The 15,048-nt window shown below is 45.2% G+C and overlaps 2 protein-coding genes across 2 annotated transcripts in view; one reads left to right on the top strand and one right to left on the bottom strand.

The window, feature by feature from the left end:
- The window catches only part of ZNF91 (zinc finger protein 91), a 693,978-nt gene that overhangs the window by 339,127 nt on the left and 339,803 nt on the right, over window positions 1-15,048 (top strand). The window lies entirely within an intron of this gene.
- LOC126027241 (zinc finger protein 93-like) overlaps window positions 1-15,048 on the bottom strand; it is a 594,792-nt gene that overhangs the window by 209,781 nt on the left and 369,963 nt on the right. The window lies entirely within an intron of this gene.

The raw sequence follows: 15,048 nt of genomic DNA on the forward strand, positions 1-15,048 counted from the left end.
CATAGTACTGAAAGTACTTGCTATAGCGATTAGGCAAAAAAGATATCAAGAAAATCCAGATAGGAAAGGATGAAGTCAAGCTCTCACTGTTTGCAGATGACATAATAGAAAACCCTAAAGACTACCAAAAAGCTTCTAGAAACAATAGATTCATATAGCATGGTGACAGGCTACACAATTAACACACAAAAATCAATGGCCTTTCGGGCTGGTGAGGTGGCGCTAGAGGTAAGGTGTCTGCCTTGCAAGTGCTAGCCAAGGAAGGACCGCGGTTTGATCCCCCGATGTCCCATATGGTCCCCCCAAGCCGGGGCAATTTCTGAGCGCTTAGCCAGGAGTAACTCCTGAGCATCTAACGGGTGTGGCCAAAAAAAAAATCAATGGCCTTTTTATACACCAATAATGATAAGGAAGCAATGACATTAATAAAACAACCCCATTCACATTAGTACCACACAAACTCAAATATCTTGGAATCAACCTGACTAAAGATGTGAAGGACCTATACCAAGAAATCTATAAAACCCTGCTCCAAGAAATAAGAGAGGACACTTGGAAATGGAAACACATATTCTGCTCATGAATTGGCAGGCTAAACATCATTAAATGTCAATACTCCCCCAAAGCATTGTACAGATTTAATGCAATTCCTCTAAAGATACCCATGACATTCTTCAGTGAAGTGGATAAAAGACTTCTGAAGTTCGTTTGGAACAATAAACACCCTCAAATAGCTAAAGCAATCCTTGTGAAGAGGAATATAGGAGTCATTACTTTCCCCCCAAATTTGTTTTTGGTTTTTGAGTCACATCCAGCAGCTCAGGGATTACTCCTGGCTTTATGCTTAGAAATCACTCCTGGCAGTCTCAGGGGGCCATATGAGATGCTGGGATTTGAACCACCATCCTTCTGCATGCAAGGCAAACAATTTACCTCCATGCTATCTCTCTGGCCCCTACTTTCCCCAATTTTAAGCTGTATTACAAAGCAGTAGTTATCAAAACAGCATGGTATTGGAATAAAGACAGACCCTCATTAGTGGAATAGGCTTGAGTACTCACCTAGTTTGTGATAAAGGAGCAAGAAATCCCAAATGGAGCAAGGAAAGCCTCTTCAAAAAGTGGTGTTGGCACAACTGGTTAGCCACTTGCAAAAAAGTGAACCCAGACCCCCAGCTAACACCATGTATGTACGAAGGTAAAATCCAAATGGATTAAAGACCTTGATATCAGATCTGTAACTATTGGGTATATAGAACAACATGTAGGTAAAACACTCCCTGACATTGAGACTAAAGTCACATTTAAGGAGGAAACGACACTCTCCAAACAAGTGGAAGCAGAGATAAACAGATGGGACTATATTAAGCGGAGAAGCTTCTGCACCTCAAAGGAAATAGTGCCCAGAATACAAGAGCAACCCACTGAGTGGGAGAAACTATTCACCTAATACCCATCAGATAAGGGACTAATATCCAAAATATACAAGGCACTGACAGAATTTATAAGAAAAAACATCTAATCCCATCAAAAAATGGGGAGAAGAAATGAACAGACACTTTGTAAAAGAAGAAATACAAATGCCCAAAAGGAACATAAAAAGTTGCTCCACATCACTAATCATCAGGGAGATTAGAATCAAAACAACTATGAAGTACCACCTCACACCACAGAGATTGGCACACATCACAAAAAATGAGAACAAGCAGTGTTGGCGGGGATGTGGAGAGAAAGGAACCCTTTTTCACTGCTGGTGGAAATGCCACCTAGTCCAACCTTTATGGAAAGCGACATGGAGATTCCTCCAAAAATGAAATTGAGCTCCCATACGATCTAGCTATACCGCTCCTAGGGATATACCCTAGGAACACAAAAATACAATATAAAATATCCTTTTCTCACACCTATATTTATTGCAGCACTATTTACAAAAGCCAGACTCTGGAAACAACCAAGATGCCCTTCAACAGACGAATGGCTAAAGAAACTCTGGTACATATACACAATGGAATATTATGCAGCCATAAGGAGAGATGAAGTTAAAATTTTTTCCTATACAAGGATGTACATGGTATCTATTATGCTGAGAGAAATAAGTCAGAGGCAGAGAGATAGACACAGAATAGTCTCACTCATCTATGGGTTTTAAGAAAAATAAAAGACATTTTTACAATAATTCCCAGAGACAAAGGAGAGGAGGGCTGGAAGGTCCAGCTCACAACACGAAGGTCACCAAGAAGAGTGATGAGTACACTTAGAGAAATAACTACAATGAGAACTATATAACAATGTGAATGAATAAGGGAAGTAGAAAGCCTGTCTAGAGTACAGATGGGGATGGGGTGGAGAGGAGGGAGATTTGGGACATTGGTAATGGGAATGTTGCACTGGTGAAGGTGAAGTTACATGACAGAAACCCAACTACAATCGTATTTGTAATCAAGGTGTTTAAATAATGATATTTAAAAACATGCTCTCAGGGACCTGAGAGATAAAGCATGAAGATAAAGACATTTGCCTTGCATGCAGAAGGTTGGTGGTTCGAATCCCGGCATCGCATATGGTCCATATGGTTCCCAGGAGCAATTTCTGAGCAGAGAGTGAGGAGTAACCCCTGAGCACTGCTGGGTGTGACACAAAAACTTAAAAAAAAAAAAAAGCTCTGCACACCTGTGTTTATTGCAGTACTATTTACAATATCCAGAATCTGGAAACAACCCAGATGCCAGATGACAATGAGTGGCTAAAGGAACTGGTATATATACACAATGGAATAATATTCAGCTGCCAGAAAAAATTAAGTCATGAAATTTTACTACAAATGGATGAACATGGAAACTAATATCATAAGTGAAATAAGTCAGAGGGAGAGAGACAGAAACAGAATAGTCTCCCTCATCACACCCATAGACAATAGAGATGAGGGCTGGAAGGATCAGCCCATGATATGAAGCTTACCACAAAGAGTGGTGAGTTCAGTTAGAGAAATAATTAAAGTAGGGGCCGGAGAGATAGCATGGAAGTAAGGCATTTGCCTTTCATGCAGAAGGTTGTTTGTTCAAATCCTGGCATCCCATATAGTCCCCTGAGCCTGCCAGGAGCGATTTCTCAGCATTGAGCCAGGAGTAAGGTTCGGGGGTTGCCACCCCAGCACGCGGGACGCAGCGAACTCGCGGACAGTGGGATGTCGTTGCCTTTGTTTGTATGAGTCAAGCAGGGTCGGCCTTGTTGGGCAGAAGTTACCCGAAAGAGGCAAGTCGGGCCCCCGAGGCTGATAGGGGAGCCTTGGGCACTTGCCTGGCACGTACATGACCGGGGCCGGTGCCCCACGCCCTCAAAAGAACAAGATGGGAGAGTGAAGGGGAAGCAGGTGATGGAAGGTGAACTCGGGCTGAACAAACTCCTGCAGGGAGTTTTAGAAAAGACAGAAAAGATCGACCACACTTGCCGGGGGTGGGGTCCTAGGCTGCTCGTGTGAATGGGAGGGAAGGGGAGGCAGCCCCGAGAGGGGAATCTGCCCCTTTGGCTCGCTCTACACTTATTCCAGGGAAGCTCCTGGGAGATCCAGAAAAGTCAGGCCTGGAGAGCGGAGGGGACCTGGCATTGCACAGGGGCGCCCTGAGTTCGATCTTTTGCGATACATATTGTTCCCAGAACTCTCTCAGAGAGTTCTGAGTGCAGCCCCATGAGCACCAATACACATTCCAGAGTGAAAGGTTGATAGGTCTAAGGTGAGATGCTGCCAGCATGGCCCCAGGCAACAATTTTTATGTGTTTCAAGTTGGGTTACTATGGTTTCTCCCAAGCTACCCTCTTGGGGATTTCCATTTGCATAAGGGTCCTGTTGCTAGGTGCTAGGATGGTTGCCATGGGCAGGGGTAGTCAATAGTCTTGATATTCCTCTCCAGGCCTTTCCTGGAGCTTTTCTGGGAGTGGAGGATCCAGCCATCTCTGGTCCTGCAGTGGGCCCAGGTGAAGGTCTGGTCATCAGTCCCATCTCTGAGTTTTAGTGCATCTCAAGATTGGGGATTCCTTTTCTGCCTCTGCCGGTATGCTTCACCCTTAATGAGATACTTAAGGAAGAGAGGAGGCTTTCACTTCCTCTTCACTCCATTTAATTTCTATGAAAATTGTTTCTAGATGGGCTTATCAGTAGTTTAGCTGGGAGAATGTTTGCCTTGCACACCACGGACCCAGCTTGTATACCTGACATTGTCTAGGTCCCCCAAGTCCTACCAGAGTGGTTTCTGAATACTGAGCAGGTAGCTCCTCAGACCACCATGGGGTGTGCCCCCCCCAAAAAAGAAAGATGATTTAAAGTGGAGAGAATTCTTACATGCATAAGGAATGTTTCTAAATGTTTTCTCTGAAGAAGAATATAAGTACTGGGTGTGGACCAATAGCACAGCTGATAGGGTGTTTACCTTGCACATTACTGACCTGGGTTCTATCCAGAGCCACGAGCCTGCCTGGAGTAATTTCTTGGCTCACAACCAAGAGTAATACCTGAATGCTGCCAAGTGTGGTCCTACAATGAAACTATACATATAAGGCATTTAGGAAGGACCTCTGCTCGTGTTCTAAGCTGCTATGTGTTCTGCAGTGAAGCCATATATGTGGAGGGAGTGTAGGAAAGCTTTTATTTGCACCTAACACCTTATTCTTTTTTTTTCCTAACACCTTATTCTTACTAAATTTTATATTGAATAAAAACCTTGTGAATGTAAGGTGCTGTGCTTACCTCTACCGGGGGTGGCTGCCCCACTGGAGGCTCCGACACAGCAAGAAGGGGAGAAGGTCTCTTCGAGCCCTGTAGCATGAGAGGCTGGAAATCTGGAAAAGGAAGGAAAACTGCAGCTGAATACACAGCACACTGGGGAGTATTGTCAGGCAATAAGCTCCATTCATTCCAGGTTTCTACTTGGTTTATAAAGCAAACTTTTTTTGTTGTTGTTTTTGGGTCACACCCAGCAGCGCTCAGGGGTTACTCCTGGCTCTACTTTCAGAAATCGCTCCTGCCTGCTCGGGGGCCATATGGGATGCCAGGATTCGATTCGAACCACCGTCCTTATACATGCAAGACAAATGCCTTACCTCCATGCTATCTCTCCGGCCCCTCTAAAGGCAAACTTTAAACGGGACACAGAATGTGGGCAATCTGTAACACACAGCTCGCATCACTCAGCCATTACAGCAACCATATGTTCTGTAAAGATAGTGATAGTGGTTACAAGGTACATCCCACAGTAACTCAGATGGTTTGCAAAGATAGTGGTTACAGTGTACATTGCTGCGGGAGTCTTGCGTCTCAGCATCCCTAGTGGGAAACAAATCCTTCACGAGAGGAAAATGGGTAACAGGAGCAGCCAAAGTATTAAATAATGAAACTACACAAAGTAAATTGTATGGGGACCCACATCTTCAATAGATGTGAGACAATTTTACTCTCCATGTTGGTAAATATATACAAGTCTCTGATATGAAAGACATTTCTGCATTGACAAAAGGCAGGCCCTAAAATATACATATCAGAAATTAGCCCATGCAGTTGAAAACAGGTGAAAAGAATCCCGAGCTAAAAAGGAAGGAGCAACATAAGGAGAAGGGGTGTTCTAGTTTAGAAATAATGTTCTTATGTCAAAGGATGAAAAGCTTGTTTTGCTACAATTTGGGGACTAGCCCACAGCAAGTAGCAAGGAAGGTAGGAACTGTTTGTTACCACCTGGACTCTGAAGCAGGTTGCAGGTAGCAGGACTTATCTTTGAGTTGCATATTTACTTTGCCAGAGGGGAAACTTTAGCAACTTTTGGTGCTGAAAACTTCCCTGAGTCTTAGGCTCAGACCTGATATTTTGGCCCTTATTTTGGCAAGGGAGAGAATGTGCTAGATAGTAAGAAAGAAATTGTTGGGCCCGGAGAGATAGCACAGCGGTGTTTGCCTTGCAAGCAGCCGATCCAGGACCAAAGGTGGTTGGTTCGAATCCCGGTGTCCCATATGGTCCCCCGTGCCTGCCAGGAGCGATTTCTGAGCAGACAGCCAGGAGTAACCCCTGAGCACCGCTGGGTGTGACCCAAAAACCAAAAAAAAAAAAAAAAGAAATTGTGGGCCCGGAGAGATAGCACAGCGGCGTTTGCCTTGCAAGCAGCCGATCCAGGACCAAAGGTGGTTGGTTCGAATCCCGGTGTCCCATATGGTCCCCCGTGCCTGCCAGGAGCTATTTCTGAACAGACAGCCAGGAGTAACCCCTGAGCACCGCTGGGTGTGACCCAAAAAAAAAAAAAAAGAAAAAAAAAAGAAATTGTAATGTCATTATCTGTCATGAATATCAGTAAAAATTGCCAGTAATCCACGTAGGGGGTATAATTAATATAATTTAGCCAACGGGCATGCTGGCTAAAATATTTCTTGGGGAAATATCAGCTCACTGCTCCAAGAAAATCATAACAGATACATCTGGAGGTGTGCTTTCCCTAAAATGGAGGTGTCTATGCTGGCAGGATTTGTCAGAAAGCAGGAATATATAGGAATGCACTTTATGTTCACACAAAAGCAAACTCTTAAAACTACCATTTTCTGGTGGGCTGCTTTTAACTTGGCTCAACTCTAAGATTCCCAGGCCTATTCCCCACATAAGGTTATGGGAAGTCCTGAGCTTAACTCCTCACACATTACTGTAGTCCTAGAAGAAGTACTGGAAAGAGTTCTTATCATGTAAGGATTATGAGAAGGTCTTTTTTTTTCTTTATGAAGTCTTTTTAAAAAATTCCTTATTGGGGGCTGGAGTGATAGCACAGCAGTAAGGTGTTGGCTTTTCACACAGCCAACACTGGATGAGCCCTGGTTCAAATCCCAGCATCTCATTGGTCCCTGAGTCTGCCAGGAGTGACTTCTGAGTGCAGAGCCAGGAGTAACTCATGAATTCTTCTGGTTGTGACTCAACCCCCCCAAAGTAAAAAATCCTCAGTTTCCTTAATTCCTCAAAGGCTTAGTTCTGCTCTGAATACAGGGGTCACCCTAGCAGTGGGGTAGGGTGATCATGTGGCAGGAGGACATTAGAGGGTTCATTCCTGTATGAGATCCTCTCTCAAAGCCACTTCCAGACTGATTCCAGGGGGCAATGCTGCTACCATCCTGCAGGGGATGCTGGTGTGCAGGGTTCAAACCCCAGATTCAGGCCCAGCTTGGGTTTCCATGCACTATGTGGAGCCCTGGGTGATGCTGAGATCAGGGCTGCCATTTTCTCCCTGTAGAGAAAGGCCAGAGCTTAGTCCTCCTCACAGCTTGGATTCCAATCTGCTTCTGCTCCCCAGGGGAGGAAGGAGCCTCTGGCCTCATCTCCCATGTTGGTCTGAGCTTTTGTCCGGGTGCGGCCCATCAGGGTATTTCTGGCCCCAGTGCAGGCACTTCTGGTCAGGACAGGGCCTTGTGCTCAAGAACTCACAGCTGTGACTTTCTTCCAGGGTTTCCTGCAAAGGGCCTTGCTGCTGCTCTTTGGGAATAATTCAGGCAGGAGAATGATGAGGAAAGATTTCTTAAATGTTTTTAGGATACATATTTTTTAACTTCCCTTTTTCAAAGGGCTGCTCCATTTTAGAATTCTAGCCTGCTAACAGAAATCTGCCAGGAGAAGTGGGGAGCTACAGAAACAAAGAGGCCTCAGACAGTTAGGAAGAGGTTTCAGACAGCTAGCTTGAACTAAGATAAGCAAGTTCTGCTTTCACAGCTCCCAAGGACAGCAAGCCTGGAAGATAAGACCAGTCTTGGGCATGTGAGATCAATACCCATTTATGCTCACTGTTAGTTCATAACTGCCACTTTAAGGAAGTTTTAAGCTTTATAGGATATATTAATAAGTTAAGTTAATTGATAAGTACTCATTTACTATTACTAATTATTATAAGCCTAGAGTGATTCGAACAGTACCAGCCAGAGGGGGCTCTTGGTGCCAGAAAGCCCAACTCCCATGCTTCTAAGGCTGACGTATGTGCCACTCTGTGCCAAGAACTCTAACCATTTGCTACATTTGAACCTTGAGTTTTAATGATCCCCTTGATTCGAACCACTGTCCTGCATGAAAGGCAAACACCTTATATCCACACTATCTCTCCGGCCCCTGGCACTGCACTCTGAATCATTGTGATTTTTATTTGATGAAATGTAAACTTGACTAATATTTCACCTCACTTTGTCACTTAAATCCATATTCCTATGAGAAGTTCTCTGTGCATGGAAATGGAAAACTGGGTTTCATAGTTATCACAGTATGTGAGCCCCCAAGCCCCACCACAGAGCACAGAACCAAGATAAACCATGAGCACTGCCTGCCTGGGGCACCTATAAACTAAAAACAAGTGAAACATTTAAAATTTTTAATTAAATAAAGAGTTAAAAAAACTCATTGACGTTTGGGAAGAATGTGCTTATAATGAGATATTTACTTTTTCTTTGGGACATAGCTGACTATATTCAAGTGTTCCTTCTACCTCTGCAATCAGTAATTACTACCGCTGGAACGGGGTAGTGGAGGGGATATTGAGAATTAAACTGAACTGGGCATGTGCAAGGAAAGCACATTCCCTCCTATATATTGCTCTGGTCTGAATAAGATAGATGTTTTAAATGGCAAATATAGTTCTTTTCATTCATGTGTCTGTGTGGGGACACAATCTGGCCTTTAGGCATGTGCTTAGTGGCACCACACTGACCTCTAATCAAGCACCAAACCTCGATGGCAATGCCATCATGAACCACTGCCCTGGTGTTCCCAAAGTAGAAGCTTTAAGTGGATTAAGAAAAGAAGACTGGGGCTGGGGTGATAACCCAGTGGTGCGGGTGTTTGCTTTGTATGCAGCTGACCTGAATTTGATATAAGGCATCACATACGGTCCTCCAAGCCTCTGCACATCTGTAAATTTTTTCATCCTGAGGCCAGAGAGATAACATAGCAGTAATGTGTTTGCCTTGCAAGTGGCCAACCCTGGAGGGACCCTGTTTGATTCCTGCCATCCCATATGGTTCCCCAGCCTGCCAGTGGTGATTTCTGATTTCGAATCCAGGAGTAATCCCTGAGCACTGCTGGGAATGGACCCCAAACCAAACAATCAATAAATAATGTTTAAAAATATTTTTGGGGAGCCAGCAAGGTGGCGCTAGAGGTAAGGTTTCTGCCTTGCAAGCGCTAGCCAAGGAAGGACAGTGGTTCTATCCCCTGGCGTCCCATATGGTCCCAAGCCAGGGGCAATTTCTGAGCGCTTAGCCAGGAGTAACTCCTGAGTATTAAATGGGTGTGGCCCGAAAAACATTATATATATATATATATTTGAGGGGGTGGAGAAATAGCATGGATGTAAGGCATTTGCCTTGCATGCAGAAGGATGGAGGTTCGAATCCCAACATCCCATATGGTCTCCCGAGCTTGCCAGGAGCGATTTCTGAGCATAGAGCTAGGAGTAACCCCTGAGCGCTGCCGGGTGTGACCCAAAAACAAACAAAAATATTTGTGGGCAGCGGAGAGATAGCAAAGCGGTAGGACACTTGCCTTGCAAGCAGCTGACCTAGGATAGATGGTAGTTTAAATCCCGGCATCCCATATGGTCCCTTATGCCTTCCAGAAGTGATTTCTGAGTGCAGAACCAGGAGTTACCCCTGAGCACTGCCAGGTGTGACCCAAAAACCAAAGGAAACATTTTTTTTCTCATCCTAGTGTGGAAAAGGAAAAGCCATTAGGTTGTTGCATGCAATTGCCATCCATGGAGCTTTTTTTGCATTGAATGTGTCAAAGCAGGGGAGACATGCAGATTAAGCAAAGTAGACATGATAGCAACAACTGTAATCGTGAAGAGCTTTTACTGGGCCCACAGAGAAAGACTTTGGTGTTAGACTACTTAGCATGTTTGGAGCATAAGTTGGTCTTATGCCAGGATACTTCATGGGTAAAGTCTCCTTGTTTTTAGGCCAAAGGTTTTTCCTTTCTATTTTCCCCATATTTTGCTGTGTCTATGCAAACAACAACTACTGTCATTCACACCCATTTTCCAAGTCTAATAAACAGTGAAGGAGATCCTTAATAAAAAGAATCAGAGACTAAAAGTGTGACATCACAATAGACACTACAATCAAAGATCATCAGAGATCATTTTTGAGAATATTTTTGCCATAAAACAAGAGCACCTAGAATAGATGGATACATTACTAATTTTCTATAACCTTTCAGGCTGAACCAAGAAGATATGTAACAATTGAAAAGTCCTGTCACTTTAGGAGAAATTGACATAGTCAAAGCCTATCCTAAAATGAAATCCTAGGCCCAAAGATAATCATTAGTAGATTTTTTTCAAAATTGGTTTTTATTGTTGGTGGTGGAGGTTTTTGTTTGTTTGTTTGTTTGTTTGTTTTGAATTTTTGAGTCACACCTGGCAGAGACGAGGGATTATTTCTGGCTCTGTGCTCAGAAGTCATTCCTAGTAGGCCCAGGGGATCATATGAAATTCCAGGAATCGAATCACCATCAGTCCCGGGTTGGCCATGTGCAAGACAAATGCCCTACTGCTGTGCTATCTCTTCAGTCCCTCAAACTTTTTGGAGGGGGTTCATACTTGGTGGCACTAGGGATTACTCCTGGCTCTGCACTCAGTGATCGCTCTTGGCAGGGTTGGTGGAACACATGGGATGCCGAGAGTTAAAACCAAGTTTGTCCTGGGACAGCTTTGCTTAAGTCAAATATCCTACCACTATGCTACCACTCAAGCCCTTTTTTAAACTTTTAAAGAGGACCAATGGTAATCCTTCTCAGGCACTTCAGGCAATTGAAGAATTGAAGAAACAGAAACACTCCCAAGAGTTTCTATGAAGCTAACATCAAACTGATACCACAGCAGACAGAGACACCACAAAGACAACAGTGATAGATTAAAAGATCCTCAACAAAATACTAGTCAATAAATTCTGACAACTCATCAAGAAAATCTTATACCATGACCAAGTAGGATTCGTCTAGGGATGCATGTACTGTTTAAAATACATAAGTCAATAATATACCATATCAATAAAAAAAGAAGTAAAAATTGGGGCACAACGATAAGATGCCTTCCATGAAGCTGACCCTGGACAGACCTGGGTTTGATCCCAGCGTCCCATATGATCCCGGAGCCTGGAGCGGTTTCTGAGTGCATAGCAAGGAGCAACCACCTGTACATCATTGGATGTGGCCCAAAAACAACAACAACAACAAAAGTAAAAAATTATATGAACGTAAATCAAAAAAGAAAAAAATAAGAAAAAAATGATATGAACATATCAACAAATGCATAGAAATCATGACAAGATTCAGCACCCAATCATGATAAACACTCAAGAAATAGGGAAATGAAGAGTCTTTCCTGTCACAGATTGATTAGTCTTGATACAAAGGAAACTTCCGGGTCCCTTGAAAGTTCGTACTTGGAGTCAGAAAATGGGAAACAGGCCAAGGAGTCTCTCTGGGTTCAAGATCTGTTCTGTTTATTCAAAGGTAGAATATTCATACTCAATTTCTTGACAAATCATAAGGCCAATATACCACAAAACACAAAAGGGCAAATTATTCATGGCATATTTCTGATGTAGGGTAGGTTCACATTTGAAGCTGCTTTTTTGTTTGTTTTTTGGTTTTGTTTTTTTGGGCCACACTCATTTGATGCTCAGGGGCTACTCCTGGCTAAGTGCTCAGAAATCGCCCCTGGCTTGGGGGGACCATATGGGACGCCGGGGGGATCGAACCGCAGTTGCAATGTTTCCTTGGCTAGCACTTGCAAGGCAGACACCTTACCTCTAGCGCCACATTCCCGGCCCGAAGCTTTTTTTGTTTTGTTTTGGGGTCACACCCGGCAGCCCTCAGGGGTTACTTTTGTCTCTACACTCAGAAATCTCCCCTGGCAGGCTCAGGGGACCATAAGGGATGTCGGAATTCAAACCACAGTCCTTCTGCATGTAAGGCAAAATGCCCCACCGCCCTGCTATCTCTCTGGTCCCTGAACTGCTTTTTTTGTTTTGTTTCATTTTGTTTTTGGATTTTGGCCACACTCAGTAGTGCTCAGGGTCACACCTTGCTGTGCATTTGGAAATCGCTTCTGGCAGGCTTGTGGGACCATATGGGATGCCAGTGATCAAACCCGGGTCCCTCCTGGGTGGCAGCATGCAAGGCAAACACCATATCACCTTATCGCTCCAGTCCATTGAAGCTGCTTCTTACTATCAGTAGTTTCTTAGTAGCAGGTCACTTCAGAATTGTTTTGGCTTTAAGCATACTGAACTAGGGGTCTAAAATTTTATCCCTGACTGAGACTGCACATACGCTAAGAACAAAGTTAGATTAGATGTAAAACTGTAAAACTAAATAAAAATAGTAGAATCTATGCAAATATTCCTCATGTGGTGTGTTTATATATGAGTAGTTTTTGAAAGGCTCTAGAATAGTTAGTAATAATTATGAGATAAAGAATATTAAACCATATAAATATTAAATCTGAGTAATCTTTAGAGTGTCAGCTAAAGTTATGTCTCAATATTTATGCTAGATCCACTTTTATCCTGAGTGCATCATCGACAGACAACCAAATTTTTTTTTTCAGGGCCCTACAGCCTGTGAATACAGGTTATGTTTTCAAGCATCTTTTCATACAGGTGCTACTTTTTCAAACATCATCCCTGCGAGTACAAACTGCTCTGAAAAATTTCCTGAAATAGCAGAGAACTTTAAAAAAACCAACAACTATCATCAGTCACAGATTTCTGTCTAACTTGAGGCTTCCTCCGTCTGAAACTGTCTCCTGGTTGAGAAACTGAAGGGGCTGGTCACCTGGGCCGAAAAGAAGACAGGTTTTGCAGAGGCCTCAGTACAAGGACAACAGGTAGCTGTTCTTAAGCACTGCCAGGCTGGCAAGTGAGCAAGGCCATGCAGAGCATCATGGAGAGAGACTGATTTTCCATGGCTCCAGGCTGGCTGGTTCCAGAGACTCCCTGGGGCCAGTGAGACTGGAAGCTTGTCCCACAGGCACGGGCTCAGAGAAGGACTCCCAGCACACTTCCCAGAACATTCCTGGGGCACCGAAGTGGGCCTAGAGGGAAGCGGTGGGTTCTTGGGGGTGGGGATGGGGAAGTTTTCAGGCAGTCCCGAAGGTGCTCAGGGAAGGGCTGACTCCTACCTCTGTGCTCAAGATCAGTCCAGGAGGGAGGCGGGTTCCCTCTGGGGTGCGGGAGATCCCCGCAAGAAGAGCACGCCGACAAGTCCAGCACCCAAACAGAAAACAGTCGGGGGTCTTCTCCGACCCGCTGGCCAGCAGCCACCCATGGAACCCACTCTGGGCGACCTCCGTCTCCAGGGCAACAGAACCCGACAAACCCAAGGGACTGTGACGCCCCTTCCCTCCATCTCAGGACACCCCACCTCCCCACTGCCCGATCCCACCCACCCGCTGCCTTCCATGGACGTTCCAGCAGCGAGCCGCAGGTGCCGGGCCACGGTCACGGTCACGGTCACGTCCGCTTCCCCCAGCCACCTCCAGAGTCGCCTCAAGTCTCCAATCTCCGCCACAGCCACGGCCCTGACAGGATTCCTGGCAGAAATGCTGGCTGTGCGCCCAGCACCCGCAGCCGACCCCCGCACGCCCACCCTCGCCTCGATCCGCTCGTCTCTCCCGGCGCCACTGCTGCCCCCCTCGCTGTCCTGGCCCTGGTCCCTGCAAGCTGGCGGGACCCACCGATGGCCAGAGACCGCTGGGTTGGGACTCGACACCCTGGAAACACAGAGCGGAACGGGACGAGGCAGGGCGGACTCCTGGAGAGGCTGCCCTCCTCCAGGCCACCTTCCTTGGACACTCGAACCAGAATATCAGGGCCTCAGGACCTGTCCTTTCCGCGGACCAATTCTCCAAGGAAGAGCACCCCACCCCAACTCCTCTGGCCAGACAGTCTCTGAGGGGCTCCGCCTCCGGGGCTCTTCCCCCCACAAAGTGCCTTGGTCCGCACCTCCTGGGGAGTGACTCCACCTGGCAAAGGGCCTCTGGGCCCCTTGAGTCTCTTTCAACAACACCAGAGACATGTGGAACTCACAACCGCAGTGCCAGACACAGTGCCTAGCCTCAGGCAGCCACAGGTGGGATCCCAGAAGCCGCCCCCCACCCCGACCCAACCCCATGCAGGGCTTCCTCCTGACCCTGTGCTCTTCAGGACTCCAGGGAGCCAAGAGGACCCAAGTGGATCTATGTCAGGACTAAAAGCACATCAGCTCCCTGCCAGGAAAAGGCCCTTTCTGCCCTGCTGTCTCTCCAGCACCCTGAAGCCTTCAAACCCACTCGTTCCAAAGGGTGTCTTGGTGAGTGATGGTGCACCGGGCTGTGTCCTTGCGTTCCATGAGGCAAACTGTCTTGTGCATTTTCAAATATTACACACTGTACCATTTTGAGGACATTCTAGCTGTTTTTAAGAGTAAATGAGGTCTGCAATGTTGTCAATGGCAACATAGGTTATATCAACAAGATCCTACTTTAGTGGCAAAAAATAACAGAACATTATTTTTCACAGCAATAATGTAATTTCATTGACTACAAACTATTGCAGTTTGACAAGTTCTACATAAAACATCGTATGAAAGTTCCGTTCCTCATTGGTTTCCATGGCAATTATAGTACTTATAGCAAGCAATCCAACTTTCTGTGAAAAGGTACATTTTCAAGTAGTACACCCTGCATCAGTTTGAGAATGTTCTAGATAACTGCCTATGAGAAAATGGCCCAAGAACAAAAGAAAAAGTTTTATCCATAATACTGTATGCATTTTTCTGTTTGGGGGCACACCTGACAGCACTTAGCTGATACCCCTGGCTCTGCATTGATAATTCTTACTGGCAGACATGGGGAACCATATAAAATGGTAGGAATTGAACCTTTGTTGGCGAATTGCAAAGCAAATGAACTACATGCTGTGCTATTGCTCTGCCCCCAAATATGTATTTTCCAATGCAGAAAAAACATTCAGAAGTCATCAATGCCTTCTCACATCCCGTTGTCAGAAT

The sequence above is a fragment of the Suncus etruscus genome, chromosome 14, assembly GCF_024139225.1.
Source record: "Suncus etruscus isolate mSunEtr1 chromosome 14, mSunEtr1.pri.cur, whole genome shotgun sequence".
In the NCBI taxonomy this organism is placed as follows: Eukaryota; Metazoa; Chordata; class Mammalia; order Eulipotyphla; family Soricidae; genus Suncus; species Suncus etruscus.